This window comes from Mustela nivalis, assembly GCF_964662115.1.
Source record: "Mustela nivalis genome assembly, chromosome: 10".
Taxonomy (NCBI): Eukaryota; Metazoa; Chordata; class Mammalia; order Carnivora; family Mustelidae; genus Mustela; species Mustela nivalis.
The window spans coordinates 45,186,092-45,201,164 of NC_139029.1; the positions used below are offsets into that span (position 1 = coordinate 45,186,092).

The 15,073-nt window shown below is 47.0% G+C and overlaps 1 protein-coding gene across 3 annotated transcripts in view; it reads right to left on the reverse strand.

Annotated features, from left to right (window-relative positions):
- The window catches only part of DAB1 (DAB adaptor protein 1), a 1,133,179-nt gene extending 1,126,932 nt beyond the window's left edge, over nt 1-6,247 (reverse strand). For 2 of the 3 annotated variants that reach the window (XM_082688114.1, XM_082688113.1), the window contains exon 1: nt 5,996-6,247. The gene's annotated coding sequence lies outside the window, so the exon portion shown is untranslated. The remainder of the gene's footprint in view (nt 1-5,995) is intronic. The other variant, XM_082688115.1, reaches the window with a different exon arrangement.
- Between the last annotated feature and the right edge of the window lie 8,826 nt (nt 6,248-15,073).

A 15,073-nucleotide genomic window follows, 5' to 3' on the forward strand; every position in this document is an offset into this window, starting at 1 on the left:
GACAAGCTACCAAAAAGAAAAATGGGCAAAGATGAATTAACCATGCACCGAGAAGCAAATCCAAATGTCCAATGAACATGAGATCTAAAATACAAAGTAAGTAACAACAAGCTACCACTTGCCACCTAACCAGGTTAGCTAAAGTAAATGAGAACACATGCTCCTGGCAAAGATATAGGGAAAAGACTATTATGTGAACAGAAATGTGAATTATTACATTCTCCTTGGAAAGATACATGGCACTATCTCCTAAAACTTTAAAAAGTACATATCCTTTGTCTTAGAAATATTAGTTTTGGGACTCTCTTCATATGAGAGCAAGCATAGCAACAGGTAATGATAAACAGACAAGGATGCCTATTTCAGAACTGTGTATACAAATTAGTGGAACAAAAGTAAATGCTCATCGGTAGGTAAATGGTTGAAAAATTTGTGGTGTATTCATACCACTGAAACTCACAAAGTCACTGAAAAGAGTGGTATACCTATACCCATTGGCTGAGGGAAGGCTGGTAGGGGTCGGGGGCAGAAGAGTTTCCCATAGTGGTTTATTGTTGTTGTTGTTTTTTAAAGATTTCATTTACTTATTTGACAGAGACAAAGATCACAAGTAGGCAGAGAGACAGACAGAAAGAGAGGGGGAAGCAGGCTCCCCGCTGAGCAGAGGGTCGGATGCGGGGCTCTACCTCAGGACTCTGAGATCATGACCTGAGCTGAAGGCAGAGGCTTTAACCCGCTGAACCACCCAGGCACCCCAATCCCATAGTGTTTTAAGTGAGAAATACAGGATGCCAAGAAATACATATACATCTATCTCATCTTTTAAATCAATGACAAAAATCCTTCTGTATGTAAATACTGGTGTGAATATATACATGTAAATATTATGAAATCATAGAGAAAATACAAAAGAATAGGTTATTAGATTAGTTTGGGGGGCAAGGGGCAGTAAATAAGCAAACAAAACTGTATTTAAAAATAGATGCCCCGTTATGGACATTGGGGAAGGTATGTGCTATGGTAAGTGCTGTAAAGTGTATAAACCTGGCAGTTCACAGACCTGTACCCCTGGGGCTAATAATATATTACATGTTAATAAAAAATTAAAAAAAAAATAGATGCCCAGGACAAAAAGCAAACAGCTTTCATAATAAGGCAGAGCACAAAAAATCACATCCATCTAGATATGCTAATATATGGGTCTATGGACATAAATGAAAGCACAGCCACTAAATTACAGATAACATAATGGGAATTTCAAATGATTTTTGCTAACCTCTTATATTTTTTCTGTATGTTGACATCTTTTAACAGTTAACTTGTATTATTCACATAATTTGAAAAATTAATAAAGTGATTTAAAAAAAAAAAACCACCATGGTCAGTGCTGGTCAATATTCATTAGAGTTAACTAAGAAAACCTCATGCAGGACTTGACAACGGACCTCAGCCTTAAAAGCCTCGTGGATCGGGAGGAGATCTGAAAAAGAAGGGTCTTTCCAGCAGGAAAAACTGCCTAAGTACAAGTACGGACACAGACATGAACCTGGGGACTAACCGTCAGGCAGTCTGCCTTAACCAGAACAGAGGATGAAGAAAAAACTCACAGCTGGAACTCCATGACCCCAGTAAAAGCAAACAGATAAGAAGCAGAGAAGGCCACCACCATGCATAAGCAAAAATATAATTTTTGGAGTTCACATTAACAAAGGAAACAGCTTGGTTTCTTCAAGTTCTACAAATTGACAAATATTTTGAGTTCTTAGGACTCTGTCCATGGGGACACCATGTGTTTCACTCAGATGTAAACTTCAGTTTGGTAACATTTTCATTTTAAACCCTCCTTCCTGTCAGTTTCCAGCTCGGCTGTAAATATTTGCTGGAAGAAAAAATGTCACTAAAGATCTGAGCTCAAGCTTCCAAAAAAAAAAAAAAATGGTCATTTTGAAACAAGAAGAAGTCATATTCTGCATGTTAATTAAACAAGAAGTCTCAAGACCTATGGCTCAGAGTTCATTTTGGAAAAAAAAAATCGTTTTTATTTATTAAAAGCCTATGAATACAAATGAATTCTTTATCTGGTGTTCTTTCTTGTTTAATTCTGTCCCCTCTGAGACAGGAACTTCATGGGCTTTGCTAGATAAATTGAAAGGTTGTCTAGTGGCACTGGGTCTTCTGTCCTCCACAATAAGGCTGTTTCATAAGCTGTAAGTAAGCAACTGTTAAATGGTACAGGGTTCCAGCACTCTCACCGACAAAGAAGGGGTCTGTTACCAAGTGATGGTCACCACCTTGCCCAAACCAACCAGTGTCACAAAGCGGCCCAACCGAAGTTGATTTCAACCTGAGAAACACTCCCTTTTCTCTTCTACCGGTGGCTCTCATTCTCTAAATGGGGCTTGTAGCCATGAGGGTCCCAATATTCCTATTCCCACCATCACAATAAGAAGTATGGAAGCTAATATTGTTCTTCCATTTCCAGGAAATTGAAAGAGACACACAGGACCTTCAAGTGACCCTTCCGATGAGCAGAGTTCACAAGGTAGAGTAGGAATGTATTTTCTAGAGAAGGAAAAAAGGCTGTGCCCACAAATCTATGAAAGGCACGTCTGTAGCATGTATATGTGATGTGAGTGTGGTGAGTGTATGCATGTGTGTGTGTGGTGTGTGTGAGAGAGAGGTCTTGTGTATGGGTGTGATGCTGTGTGTTAGGGTGTGTGTGTGTGTGTGTGTGTGTGTGTGTGTGTATAGGAGGGGAGCAGAAGGCCAGGCTCTGAAAGGCTCTGAAGTCTATGGTCAGATATTTGAATAATATGCTTTAGGCAACAGGGAAACTTTTATGTTTTTTGATCTGGGGAATAACATGATCAAAGCTATGTTTTAGAAAGATCAAGTCACAGCTCTGGGGAGGGCCTGTACTGGAGGCCAGAAGAGGAGTCGGAGGCACTGAGGATGGTCTGGAACGAGGACAAGGCGGCTGGAGAAGAGAAAATTAATTGGAATTACTTTCCCATCACTCTTAGTTTTAGATGGCAGGTAAAAGTGTTTACTATCATTATTCTTTTTTCCTCCAACTTTAAATAAATGAAAAATACACTTTTAAAAATTTGGCCGTTCTATGAATGTTGGACCTAAAGTCAAAGGGATACCTTCCCCTCCAAAGTCATTTCGACACTCAGCTTGTCCAAAGGGAGTACCCCAATCTGACCCCAACGAGAGTGCTTTTGGGGCTATGCAAAGCACATCTACTAACAAACAAATCCTTGCCAGCTCCAACCCCACATCAGCAACTGCATCCCCCAGTCAAGGAAGAGACAAGACCCAGAGTTGATGGGTTTTCTGCGGTGCAATGTTTATGTCATAAGTAATTATCTGATTATGTCAAAGCTCAGTTCCTAGCAAGTCAATCTGGAACGAGTCTTTTGCAGTTCAGGGTTTTCCTCTACATTTTTTCAAGCCAGGTAATAAAACAAGACTTTGGTTCATATGGGCCTTTCTCTCCCCTTCTGCGAGCTAGAATTCCTCCTCCCTGTATGTCCTCCCGTGCCTACATTTCTTCCTTCCCTTCTCCCTTCATTCTCTACCTCTCCTGCTTCTTTCCCACTGCCTGCCTGTTTTCGCAGCCTGAAGCTCTCTCTCTCTCTCTTTTCCCACTCTCCCCACCTCATGCTCTTTCACTCTGTCCTCTCTCCCTTCCTTCTCCCCCCATCTCCCTTCCCACTATCTAAAAAAGCTACAATTTTAGAAGAGGAGGAAGGCCTTTGCTAGCACAAGAGACGAGTAACAAACAGGATCGCAGTGAGGTGAACGGCTGAGTCCTGCTTCAAGAAAAATAAATAAATAAGTCTCGGAAAAGAGAGAGAGGGCTGAACAGTGGCCCTTCATTTTGAGGAAAGCGGGTGGAGCCTATGGCTCCCAGTCGTCCCTGAACACCAGTATCACTAGGCAGTCTTCCAGCTGGGCAATTCCTATTTGCTCCTAAGCCCCAGACAGCTTTCTCCGCTGGGAGTGAGGTGGCACGGCTGCTGTCACATCGCACTGCTCAGCTACTCCTCTTGATCAGCTCAGAAAGGAAGAAAAGCCATAAAATTCAGAACCAGCTCATGTCAGCACTGCAGGGGATGTCAGGGACCACCTGGTCCAACGTGGTCAGGTCCCCGGTGGAAAGGCGAGGACCCTGGCTCACTAAATGCCACGGGGACTCATTATTAGAAAACCCAGACCTAGGACCTGTTGCAAAAAAAAATCCCTCTGCCCTGGGAACAGCTCTAGGTGTCTGTCTTCTGAAAATAAATCTAGGATATAGGGTCCCGATGCATAAACAGATAGGATGAGCTTAAAATAGAGACAGAAAGGGATTCAAATGCACAGGGTGCACATTAGAAATCCCGTGTATGCTGCTGGCAAAAAGGATTTGAGAAAGGAAGTCTGCTGAAGACGGGGCTGCAGTGGTAGAGGGCTCTAAGCTCTGAAGACCTTTTTAATATGGCTGTATTGTAATACTGCAGTGCCAAACCCCGCCAGTCACTCCAAAAAAGAAAAAGGAAGCCCCGCTCAGCAGCAGAACTTCCCAGCCCTGAAGACAGATTGTCTCCCATTTGCACCCATTTAAACCGCTTTATTTAACAAGAGTGGGGGGAATGTGCATCCTCGGAAGCCAGAGCACAAGAACCTCCTTCTGCAACGACGCGATTCCTTGGACATGAAACTAAAATGCATTCCTCGGAACTCACCCTCCCAAAACAGCAGCAAAGCCACTGTGAGGCGATTTCCAGGGGAGAGTCCCCCCCAGAGACAAGGGGGATGGGGCTGGCAAGCAGGGGACACACCTTTTCTGAGCTGTTGGAAACATGCTGCCTGCAAAGTCCACCCAGACTGTGCTGTCAAGGGTTAATTTCCTGGGGTTGGGGGGGGCGCGGAAAAAAGGAACAGATGCACACACGCATACCTCTACTGAATCCCCACAACCTCTGCCGCCACCATGCATTCGGATTTCTTTTTTTTTTTTTTTAATCTTAAATTCCCAGAAATTCCCCCATCAGCCATATCTTTTCGGAACAGCCCCTCCACCTGGGCTGGATTCCCATCTCATCACCAGTGAAAGCCCAGAGAGCCGGGCATAATTATTTTGCTACAAGGTTATGCCTAATTGGCCACTAACCTAATTGATTAATCATCTCATTTTTCAAGGCAGCCTCAAAGAGCCAAACTGGGGGTGGGGTGGGGAAGAGGAAAAAAAAAAAAAAAAACGTGTCCAGGTGGCGCGAGGGGTAAAACTACAGACTGGGGGAAAGATCCGCAGCCACCTTGCCTTGTTTCTGGACACAGGAGTGGACAGAAAATCACAGAAAACCCAGAATGAGTAGGGAAGTGCCCAAGACCACAAAAGGACAGAGCCGGGAACCTCGACGCTGCCCAACCAGCCTGTGTCCAACCGCCTCTGAGAGGATTAAGTTGTTTCGCCTGGGCTGGGAAGGGTTAAGTAGCTGCGCGTCAACCCAGTCTCAGTTACCGCGGGGGGAGCAAAAACCACTTGTCCCAGTGTCGGCGAGTCCCCGTGGGTGCCCCGGGGGGCCGCCCTCGGGTTCCGGCCACAACTTGCGCGGTTCTGCGCGGCGGCCCTGGTCTGCGTCTTTGCGCGCCACCCAAAACTTTGCGCACACTGCAGCCGCCGCCCGCCAGCTTTTCGCAGCAAGTCGCACGCCTCCAAGTGCCACGGCAGCCCCTCCGCAGCCGCCGCTGCCTGGCTTCGGGCTCCAGACTTTTCCCTCGCCGCCTCCAGTTCCCACCCAGGGGGCTCCCTCGCGGCTGCGGGAGCGCGGCACCCTCCCCGCCTTGGGCAGGCGGTGCGGGTGCAACGATCCAGATGACCACCTCGCCCGGTCCGGGCAGCACCCGCGGGACAGATTGGTCGGCGCGGCCATCCCCACCCACCCCGGCGCGCCTACCCCGAGCCTACCACGCCGAGGCAAGCGAGCGCAACACCTTCTCCTACCTTCCCGCGGCTGAGGACCACACTCTCCGCTCAGCCCTCTCGACTCATCCTCCGGCTGCAGGAGAGGGCAGTGGGGCTCCGCTTTTGTTCCCTGGGGTTGGCAGGTCTGTGTAGGGCCAGGGCGCGGGAGCTGCCGCGGAGCTGGGTATCCCGGACGGGGGATGCTCAGCTCACTCCCAGCAGCGCTGCCGGCAGCAGTAGTGGTGGCGGCAGCAGCGGCAGCAGCAGCAGTAGCAGCAGCGGTAGAGATAGTGCCGGCTCTCTGCAGGCCACATCTTTCATACCTTATACATCACTACCGCATTCCCCCGAATAGGGGAGCCCCCACAGCATTTCGCCACCTAGCGCAGAATGCAGGAGCCCGCAGCAGTGGCAAAGCCTACCCAGCCGGGATGTGAACACTGTGAGGAGAGGACCTCAGTACACGCTGGAAGACTCTCTCGCCTCTCTGATCTCAGTGAGGCCTACATCGTGCAGCCATTCTGCGGTGCTCACCTTGTGGGATTGGCTGTTTCCCGGAGAGGTCTGGACTTGAGGCTGTGTAGGGACAATTTATTAGGGGGAGCCGTCTTTGCTGCTGTTGTAGTCTTGGCCAGCACGTGCCTTTACACAGCCTCTTCCCCGCTTTCACACACACGAGGCTTTGCAGCAGCAGACACACATTTCTCTGTGTCTTAGAGACACAGTTCTGCTCTTCCCAAGATCCAGTATGTAGGCTGAGGAGCAGGCAGACAAGGGTTTCAGCGCTGTGTCCATAAGCAAACTAGTGAATGATGATGGAGCCTCCATTTCTTCATCTGCAAAATGGGAATCAGATTATCTGTCTCATAGGATTGTTGTGAGACCCAAATGAGATAAGCACAGAACTTGACACATGTTGAGTGAGAACTTTCTTCCTTCATCCCCTACAGGTCCTTCTTTCCTGGGATAATAACACATCAGTAACAGCTCACTTATTCAAAAGTATTTACTGTGTGCTTACTTATGTGACAGTCTCTATTTTATGGAGTGGGGTAGGACTTCCCAGAAAGATAGGCAAGTGATCCTTACTCTCTTGAAACTTTCTCACTGGTACAAGGACACAGAAAAAAACCCCAGCAAATTAGCAGGACATTGACAGATACTACTAATTATGGCAATGCAAATGACAACCACTTGATGTGAGGTGGTAGCTAATGTGATAGGAAATGACCAGGGTAGGACATCCGGCTGCTGGTTGGTAAAGGACTGTCGACAAGATGGTAAGGAGCCAGGCATAAAAGATCTGAAGGGGAAACACTAAAGACAGAAGAGCAAGTGCAAAGGCCCTGAGGCAGGAGTGAGTTGAACGCATTTGAAGAGCAGAAGGAAACTGACTGTGGCTGGAAGACAGCGAGAGTGGTCATTAGTGGTATGAGATAAGATGGGGAAGTCAGAGAGAGAGGTTGGTCTTACAGGAGGAGGTCAGGTAATTCCACTCAGAAGTTTGGAGTTCAGGGAGATGTGATTGTTCTGGGATTGGAGATAGTAGTATTGCATTTGTAAATGCTCACCTAGGTTGCTATCTGTTATGCAGAGAATAGACTGGAAGGGACATGGGTGGAAACAGGGGGAGTAATCAGAGGCTCCTACAGTAGTGCATAAAAGTCCCCTTCCATTTCCTGGCTGGCACAACCATAGTGACCTCTCCTCCTCCACTAGGTTAGCTGAGGGGAGGGCCACTTGGCCAGTACCTTGGAAGCTTGAAGGTGAATCTCTTTCCTCACCTGGAAAATGTAAATAATAATATATATTCTTATTAAATTATTGTATTAAGTAAGGGGACGAAGGACTAAAGTGATAAATAAGTGTTTCATCTTCACTGTATTTATCACTTCTAGAACCTCCAAAGTGCTCCTCCAGGGGCCTCCAGAGTGCTCCTACAATACCTCTGTTCCATCTGAGGGAAGGGAGGCTCTGCCATCCCTATGCTGGAACTGTCCTGCCCAGGACCTGGCAGATGTAAACTTGGGTCTAGAAAGAGTTCCTCTTGACACCTACCAAAAGGCTTGTATTGGTAATCCCACCTTCTGCACCCATCCTCTGTCTTCTTTCTAAGCAGGAAACCAATTTTCATTTTGTTTAGGTTGTGTTGATATTCTTTTCCTGCCTGACACCACCGTCTAGTTTAAAGCAAGCAGGACATCATCATATGAAGCGCTGGAAGTATAAACTAGAAGGAGGGGGAAGGGCTGGGTGGGGTAGGATGGCCTATAGAGCTGGAGATGAAACAGTCCTTTCTCTCTTAGCAACAGGAGGAAAGGTTCTCAGCTGAGACACATGAAAATCTCTTGCATCCATGCAGTGTAATAGATTCCAGAGGACTTCAGAATCCTTTTCCCAAGAATGTTTGGGTATCCCCCCACTTTGACAGATGAAGGAGCTGAACCCCAGTTCGTGATATAAGAGAGCTGGCACTTGGACCCAGGTGCTCTTGCCTTTCTCCCATTTTGTGCCTGAATGCTTCAAGTGACCCCAACCTAACAGAGTTGTCTAACTTCTAGCATTCTCAGGCACTTATCCAACTAGTTCCCAAAGACGGTCAGTTCATTCCCTTACATGCAGCTCAGTGTCTTACACTCCTCCCCATCTTTCTCCATGCCAGTTTTCTTTGGATACTAGGACACTGAAGTCCAAACAAGGATCTAAAATGTCAAGTGGCACTAGGAACTGACTTGCTTGCTCACTTTTATAGGTTGGAGATCAAGGAAAGACCAGATGATAATGGAGCATCTTTGATCTGCTGCATGGAGCTCAGAGAGAAGGTGAGACCTGGCTTTGAGTCCCTGCTCTGTCATTTACAGTGTGTTCTTGAGCAGGTTCTGAGTGCTGCCTAAGTTTTAATTACCTCATCTATCAAGTAGGGTCAGTATCTGCCTCCCCGGAAGGCGTGAATACGAAAAGGGGCTGCTATCAGAACATACTCAAAATACAGGATGCATCTTAAATAATTATATCCTTCTCTAGTCCTCTCCTTCCGTCCCACCACCATTATTGTGCTGGTTGACAAAGGACTCTCCAGAGGAAAAAACAAAGCTCTGATTTGTGGCATTTGCCAATTCCCTTGGTGTAAATATTCTCACCATATCGGATTTTGAGTTATCAACATGATGTCCGTGGATGTGGAGTTGGGAGGAGGGGTGCCCCCCAGCTCTTGTGAGCCTGGACTAGCTGAATTCAGGACACCACTGCCCATCGCTCACAGAAATCAGCCCTGAACAGGTGAGCGACATTTTAGAGCTCACAAACCCTTTGTTTCGTATCATCTCCTAAGATACTCACAAGAATCCCTGGAGGAAAACATCATCCCTATAGATCTGGCTGACAGAAAAATTGAGACTGGGAGGGATGGAGTGATTTGCCCAAAGTCAGACAACTAGTAAGTAAAAGAGCCAGGACACAGGCCTGCGCCTTCTGGCTCCAAATCCAGCGACCCTTCCTCCTCTGTGCCACTCATTTCCTGTGAGATCACTGCCTGTCTTTCTTTTCAGGTGCCAAGATCCCAGGGCCCAAGCCTCTGTTTTTCAATCTGACAGGCAAGAATAGTAATCCCCACCCTGCCTTTTTCACAGATGCCCTGGGAATCAAATGAGATAATCCAGATGAAAGTGTTTTTCAAAGCACAATGCACCCTACAAAGATAAAAGGATGAATATTACAGTCAGTAGCTGGAGGGAAAATATGGGAGCAACAAATCCCAGGCCCTGTGGGGACTTACAGACCACAGGGGAGGCAGTACCACCCTGAGCACATTCACTTCAGATCTATGCTCAAAGGAAAATGTGCGACAGGATGTTCGTTCAATCCCCCTTTTAAATGTTTATTGGTACTGAGACAGTTGGAATTGTTCTCCAGAATCCTTGTTGCTTATCCTTCTTGCTCTCTGCAGAAATATGCTTATTCCCTCCTCCAGCACTGCCCCCCACCCCACTCACCTCTTTCTAAGAGGTCAGGATCAACAGCTAAAAGCAAAGGGAATATATTGGCTGGTGTCACTTAGCAGTCCTCGGGAGTCCAACTCGGAGTCTTCATTGAGTGCGATGCTACCCTTGTGTCTGTGATCGACCTTCAGCTCTCTCTCCCTCTCCTCCTCTCTCTTCTTCACTTTCCTCTATAGCTTGTCCTTCCTGCATTCCCCCCCTCTGCAGAAAGCTTCTTTCCAAGGGGAGGGTGGCAGGCACGGACATGGCTACTGGGAGCTCTAGTTTTATATCATCTCAACAAAGAGATATTCTGGGGGTGCCTGGGTGGCTCAGTTGGCTGGGCAACTGTCTTTAGCTGAGGTCATGATCCTGGGGTTCCAGAATCGAGTCCTGCATCAGGTTCCCTGCTCAGTGGGGATTCTGCTTCTCCCTCTGACCTCTCCCCTCTCATGATCTCTTTCTCTCTCATTCTCTCTCTCAAATAAATAAAATCTTTTAAAAAATAGAAAGAAAGAAATAAAGAAAGTCTACTTCCCAGTTTCAAGCATATAAGTCCTACCAAAAATAATTTTTTTTCTTCCTGTCCTGGATTGGATCACATGCCTAACCTCTATTCTGGCCAAGGATAAATGTGTACTATGACTGGCCAAGCCTGACGCAGACCCATTCCTGTAGCCAAACATCAATGGAGCAGGGGAGAGGCGGTTCCCCTACAGCAGGGAGATCCCATTACCAAGTCAACAGTACTGGACACAACGTTAACAGCCATCTACTATGGTGGCAGAGCCACATTCAGACAACAGCCTTCCCTAATTTCAAAGCCTTTGCCTGTTCTATCATCCTGCACTGATTCCAAGCATGGAGCACAATAGGATTAGAAACTAGGATGGCAAACAAATTGCTTCTGGAATGATAGAATATCAGCTTTATTAGTCAAGGCCATGTCTGACTTTTCTTCTGTACCTAGCACATCTTGGGCACTTGACTAATGTTTATCGAATGAATGACAACAGCAGTTGATTGATAGGAAATGGTAGGGTTCTGAGTCCCTACCAGGAATCAATAGTAAAGAAGGGTGAGACTGATGACTGATGGGGCCACAGGTGGATGTGGATGGTGGCTGTATTTAGTATTTATTTGCTGACCCTGCTCTGTAACCAAGGCTCGGCATGGCAGGATCATCACTTCTTGTAATCTGGTAGTGTTGCTGCTTAATACCGAATGTCATTCCTTAGAATACTGTGTGTCCAGCTCTGCCAGAGGACAGTGTGCAATTCCTATTGGCCTAGTGGCATTGAGCCACCACTAGTAGGCTGCCATTCTCAACCTAATGCAGGCAGTCTGCCTTGGGCCATCCACACTTTCTCACACTTGTCTTCTTCATGACCAAGGCAAGCACTGGTGGGTGAATACTGCAGGGGACAAAGGGCAGGGGGGAGGGGGAAGGAGGAGATTGCCAAACTGAGAGACAGAAGACAAGAGTGGTTCTAGTTCGCTTTTGGCTGGTAACTTGCTCAGTGACCTGGACAATGGTATTTGGGCCTCCGTTTTGTACTCAACTCATGTTCATTACTCCACCTTGATGTAATGCCCAAAATAAGCCTGTGAGGTAGGTACTACTCCGTCCATTTTACATATAGAGAAACGGAGACCCCAGGAGATCAAAGTGATGTGTCTGAGCTCCCCTGTTGGGAGGTAACATGGCTAGGAGTCAATTCTGGGACTTCTTGCCCCAGTGACTGTACCCCACCCATTGCATCACTGCTGCTTCTCCGGGGCCTTTGGCCACAGAGCTCAGTTACAGGGTCTGTGAAAAGAGGGTGTCCCTTCCAGCCTGCCCCTTCCTTGAAGAGAGAGAGGACTGAGAGCCCAGTGCTGTCTGTTGGAGAAGGTGTATGTTTCTCCCCTTGTAGTGGAGGTTTAAGAGAATACCCTCACCATCACTGGCATTGCTGCCAAAGAATCTACAGATTCATGGTTGCCAAGGTGATTCGAGGGACTGCAAGGAGGATGGACTTGGCAGGAAAGGCTCCCTGGTAGCTCCGTAGAGTTCTGAAGATGACGGAGGCCTGCCCTGGCAACTGTGAGCCTCTGAGTGTAGTCCATGTGCTGAATGTCCACTCTCCAAGGGCCAGCAGGCAGACAGCACAGCACCCTTACAGGCTATCAGCAGACATCAGAAAAGAGGGAGGAAAATGGGGAGGAGAAACGTGAGAGCTTTAGGCACTTAAATATGTGTTGAATTGTGAAGACTTATTCAGAGATGTGATCAGAAGGTAATCAAAGGGACCCACTACAATGCTATGATTGATGACACACCTACTGTGTGCATGAGGTCATTGACCCCTCCCTCTTGTCTCCACAGCACATTATTTATAGCATCCTTATTTATATCATCTGTTTGCCTGGCTGTTGTCTCCCACTAGCCTGCGAGCTCCTCGAGGCTATGGGCTCTGTGCTGTTCCTCTGTGCATCCCCAGAGTCTAGCAGACAGGCTGGCACTAATATGGGCCTGGGAAACATTTGATGAATGAATAAACGTGCTGTGTAAGTACACAAACAAGAACTCATCCAGGCTTTCTGACTCTGAGTCCACAAATGGATCTCCCCCACCCTTTTGATCTCCTATAAAAATTATTGCCTGGCAATTAATTTGACACTCCTATGCTGACTTGCACCATCTCTGGAGTTATTGTATTATGCCACAATTTGAAATTTTTATTGTTATTAAACATTTCTCATGAGGATTTATGTCTTGTTTTCCTAACTAGGCTGTAAGCTCATTCATTCATGCAATAAGCATTCGCTGAATTACGCACTGGGCATTGTTACATAGGCTATCCACTTTAAGCCTCCCTCCTTCTCCATGAAAATATTCATTCAGACCCTACTGTGTGTGTCACAGACACCGTGCTCAGTGTCGGGTATCACTGGTCCTAACAGAACTCAATCTCAAATGCCTTTAAGGGCTACGTTATTGGCACAACAGGTGAAGTCGTTGACTGCTAAGAGGGAGTGAGTGTTTGGACAGGTGTCTGCATATGGCCACGCAAAGGTGCCCAGATGACAGGGTAGGATGGGCTGAAATCCAGTCTGCTCTGTACTCACCAAACCGTGTACTGGGGTAGAGGGTGAGGTCTAGCTGCAGCTAGAAACAACCTTTCCTTCACTGGAAGTCACTTCCACTTGCCAAGCCTGCCCTTGAGGCTACAACTGGCCAACAGGGCTTTCTCCTCCCCAAATCTGCACAAGGGCACTGCATATCTAAGGGACAGCCTATTATCCGTGGTATGTGTTGGCATTAAAATTCAATTAAATAGGTGGCTCCCCAAATGAAATTCTTCTGTAAAACATATTCCACTTGGAGCAACCCTAGATTCTAATTGATTCTTTAAACAATGCTACAAAATAGACATTAGCTGCTTAATCTCGAAGTTGGGACAGCTAGAGCCTCAAAGAGTCCAAGTGACATCTGTGAGGTGACAGCCGAGGATGTAAGGCGCAAAGGTGAAGTAGGAGTTGCGAGAGCCTCAGCTGGAACCCAGCTTCGGTAAAGTTAACAGGTCCCGTGTCCCTCCCGCTTGAGCGGGGAGCTCTGCCAGACCTCCAAGAATCCGTGCCGGACTTTGCTGGGGCCAGAGAAAATGTGCTGATTCGGATTTTAAGTGTGCGGGGTCATCACAGGGAGGCCTCACACCAGCACCCCGCCCCCCACACACACAGGCACGCAAGGATAATGCAGGGATCCCCAGGACAGGCACGTGTAGGCACTCCTTTCGGGCCACCGCCACTGTGGGTCTCTTTGCATAGCAGGAGGAGTCGGAGAACCCCGCAAAGGAGCAGCTGTGTCTGTCAGCCTCACAGGCAGTGACGAGTCGCTGCAGACAACAGACATGCCGGGGGCACCAAGGACCCATTCTGTTTACTTTGCCTCCCTACTGCTCAGTTGTTCAGTCCAATCTGTTTCAGGAGTTCAGTCACGGAAGAGAGTGAAAAAGAAAATCCTTTAAACCAACTGGCCAAGATATTTCGCAGGTCTAGTTGGGGGCTTTTTGGAAAAAATGAACGGAATATGGTTTCCAAGGCCACCAGCTAAATAAGGGCTCTACTTTCAGTTCCGCCTTTAAATCACTGTGTGGCTGTGGGCCAGGTGCTTGCCCTGTTCAGGCTCAGGTTCTTCTTTATGAACATGCGGCATTGGACTAGGTGGAGTCCGGGGCTCCTGGCAGTTCTGTGGTCTATGGTTTAATGATTCTTGGCACAAATGAACACTGGGAGAACACCAGGTATTAAAGGGAGACCGGCCACCCAGCAGAGAGGACAATTTGGTAGTTGGAGAGAGAGCCCAGATCTCAAAGACTGTCAACTGTAATGGAATTGATTGAATTTCCTTTTTGATACTTCTACGGGGAGAGGGGTGTTTTCAGTTAATGTGAGTTCATAGGTGTTGGGGGGATCCATGGAAAGGATTATGCCCTTGGGGATCTGACGCTCTAGCTAGAAAAGTTATCAGTGTCCTGCGTTAACAGGTTAAAGATTTTGAAATAAAAATATTCTGGGTTCAATTTCTGGATTTGCCCCAAATACTCAATAATTACTGAATGAACAAGCTCACTGTGTGTCCTTGCGCAAACTGCTTAACTTCTCTGAGCGGTGGTTTCCTCTATTGTTAAAATGGGACAATAACAATGTTGGTCTAATAGGATTGTAAAATTAAATGAGATGATTTAACTAGCCCATAGTGGACATTCAAAAGTAATAGTTTTCTTCTTTTCTCTTTCCTTGAAGAGGGACAACATAAAATTACAAAAAGCTTAAACAAGCTGGAGCAGAGATAAAGGATGTAGAGATGGAGCAGTGTGTATGCAGACATCGCACGGGATTTGGTGCATTAGGAAAGAGGGCAGGCTTTCACGGAAGCTTCTTATGGAAGAGGCTTGCAAATAGTTAACCCCAAAACTGGGCAGTCATGGTCCCCAGTCCAAGGCATAGCTGAACTGTCTTACCCTAGCTGCCTGGCCAGGTAAGACCTGAGGAATGGGTAAGCAGAGGGAAACCACTGCTCTCTGAAGACAAACCCTCTCCTAAGAGAGAAAAGGAAGAAGGATCTGAACTGACCATGCCTAGTTATTATTCC